Source organism: Schistocerca serialis, unplaced genomic scaffold (genome assembly GCF_023864345.2).
Source record: "Schistocerca serialis cubense isolate TAMUIC-IGC-003099 unplaced genomic scaffold, iqSchSeri2.2 HiC_scaffold_1173, whole genome shotgun sequence".
Taxonomy (NCBI): Eukaryota; Metazoa; Arthropoda; class Insecta; order Orthoptera; family Acrididae; genus Schistocerca; species Schistocerca serialis.
Window position 1 is genome coordinate 320,001 of NW_026047374.1, and position 2,500 is coordinate 322,500.

Genomic DNA, 2,500 nt, shown 5'->3' on the forward strand with positions numbered 1-2,500 from the left:
GTTAAACACCTTGCAGCTATACACTGTAATGCGGACGGCAGCAGGACGTACATGCTCAATGCCCTTCGCAGTTGTTCATTGGCATTCGCATGGCGAAGCACAGCCTACGTTGTGGTACGGCTTGTGTCAACTGTCCGCTGATGTTGTACGTCCAAATCACACACTGTACTGCACATTGGTCCTCATGTACTGAATGATACATCGTGGTACATGTGTGACCGTACCACGACTGCGCCAACAACGGCGAACCATACGGTCCAAATATTGTGCACTCAGCTACGTGTCGTCTCCCTATAAGAGCTGGATTGCAGTATGGTATGCCGTGGATGGCGATCACCATGAGCCGTCTGTTGATGTAGTGGCGCGTGTTGTCAGACGTAGTCGTCTCTTCTCACACACCGTGATAGCATGGTGCACTGCGTTCCACATCTGCGACATGCGACAGAGGCCGGTTGACAGTCGTTCGCGCAATGGACATCGCATACGTACGGGGGCCACCTTCCACGTGTTCGCGAAGCGTGCACATGTTGTTGCGTGTATGTGGGCAGACATAGTGTGTCGTGACACCTGACACAGGCATGCAACAATCGTTGAATTTGCAAATGGCGATGGACGTCTACGTTTGCTGGTGACGTTACGCAAATGAAGAACTGGTAAACCGTTGTGGTGCGGTTGTTCTCGCTAGAGGTGAATCAGTGATGGCGACGATCGGTTGAGCTACCAACCGGTTGTTTCAGCGATACCCACCATGCCCACGAACGTGAATGGCATGTGGGTGTGAAGCGATACGCGGCGGTGGCTGGGTGGGACCGTCCCCGGCCGGTGAGGGGGGGCCTCCCGGCGTGCTGGCCGCGCGGTGCGTGGGCGCACGCGCTACAGCCGGCTGGTGGGGGCGGCCAGTGGCAGGCGCGCCGGCCGACGGAGGCGGCAGGCGGCGCAGCTGCGCGCCGGCGCACCCTGCACGCGGCGCCGTGCGGCCAAAGTAGGTCCTCGCGGGCCCGGTGCGAAGCGCGGTGGACATCTGCAGTGTGCTGGTCCGATTGAGGACTGTGTGCGCTGAGGATGCGCCGCCGCCCGGCGCTCGGCGCCGCGACGCCGTCTGCTGCTCGGTCGCCTCTGCGGTTCTCGCAGGTGGATTGTATCGCAGCTGTGCGGACGTGTTGGCGCGTGCGCTGTGCTGGGAGAGTTCGCTTCGGCACCCAAGTGGGGCTTTTGTCCTTCTGTGGCGCTGGCGTTGGAGCTGCCGGCCACCGTAGGTGGCGCGTGTTGTCTCCCGCCGGCAATGCCACGACAGCACGCTCCCGGGCCTCTGTCGGCAGCGGCAAGCTCAGTTGGGAGCACGGGTGGTCGCACCTAAAGCGTCTACTCGCCAAACTCCGGGCGATTGCGCCTCTCTCGAACCCGACCAAGTACTTAGGACGGCGCTGCGCGCCGCCGGGACCTGAGAGGGTTTCGAGGTGTATTGTGCAGGGGAGCTCAGCCTCCTCCTGTTTGCAGAATAATTGAGCGGACGCTTGCGTGTTCGCGCGGGCTCCCGGGACACACTCCCGGGCGGCCGGCTGCTCAGCTCTAGTTGACGCAGCTCCCTGGTTGATCCTGCCAGTAGTCATATGCTTGTCTCAAAGATTAAGCCATGCATGTCTCAGTACAAGCCGCATTAAGGTGAAACCGCGAATGGCTCATTAAATCAGTTATGGTTCCTTAGATCGTACCCACGTTACTTGGATAACTGTGGTAATTCTAGAGCTAATACATGCAAACAGAGTCCCGACCAGAGATGGAAGGGACGCTTTTATTAGATCAAAACCAATCGGTCGGCTCGTCCGGTCCGTTTGCCTTGGTGACTCTGAATAACTTTGGGCTGATCGCACGGTCCTCGTACCGGCGACGCATCTTTCAAATGTCTGCCTTATCAACTGTCGATGGTAGGTTCTGCGCCTACCATGGTTGTAACGGGTAACGGGGAATCAGGGTTCGATTCCGGAGAGGGAGCCTGAGAAACGGCTACCACATCCAAGGAAGGCAGCAGGCGCGCAAATTACCCACTCCCGGCACGGGGAGGTAGTGACGAAAAATAACGATACGGGACTCATCCGAGGCCCCGTAATCGGAATGAGTACACTTTAAATCCTTTAACGAGTATCTATTGGAGGGCAAGTCTGGTGCCAGCAGCCGCGGTAATTCCAGCTCCAATAGCGTATATTAAAGTTGTTGCGGTTAAAAAGCTCGTAGTTGGATTTGTGTCCCACGCTGTTGGTTCACCGCCCGTCGGTGTTTAACTGGCATGTATCGTGGGACGTCCTGCCGGTGGGGCGAGTCGAAGGCGTGCGACGCGCCTCGTGCGTGCTCGTGCGTCCCGAGGCGGACCCCGTTGCAATCCTACCAGGGTGCTCTTGAGTGAGTGTCTCGGTGGGCCGGCACGTTTACTTTGAACAAATTAGAGTGCTTAAAGCAGGCAAGCCCGCCTGAATACTGTGTGCATGGAATAATGGAATAGGAC

At 58.0% G+C, this 2,500-nt stretch overlaps 1 non-coding gene across 1 annotated transcript in view; it reads left to right on the top strand.

The window, feature by feature from the left end:
* The first annotated feature begins 1,583 nt into the window (after positions 1-1,583).
* Positions 1,584-2,500, top strand: part of LOC126433719 (small subunit ribosomal RNA) — a 1,910-nt gene continuing 993 nt past the window's right edge. Inside the window, exon 1 of the ribosomal RNA XR_007578699.1 lies at positions 1,584-2,500. This exon is cut by the window's right edge and continues 993 nt beyond it. This is a non-coding gene — a ribosomal RNA (small subunit ribosomal RNA).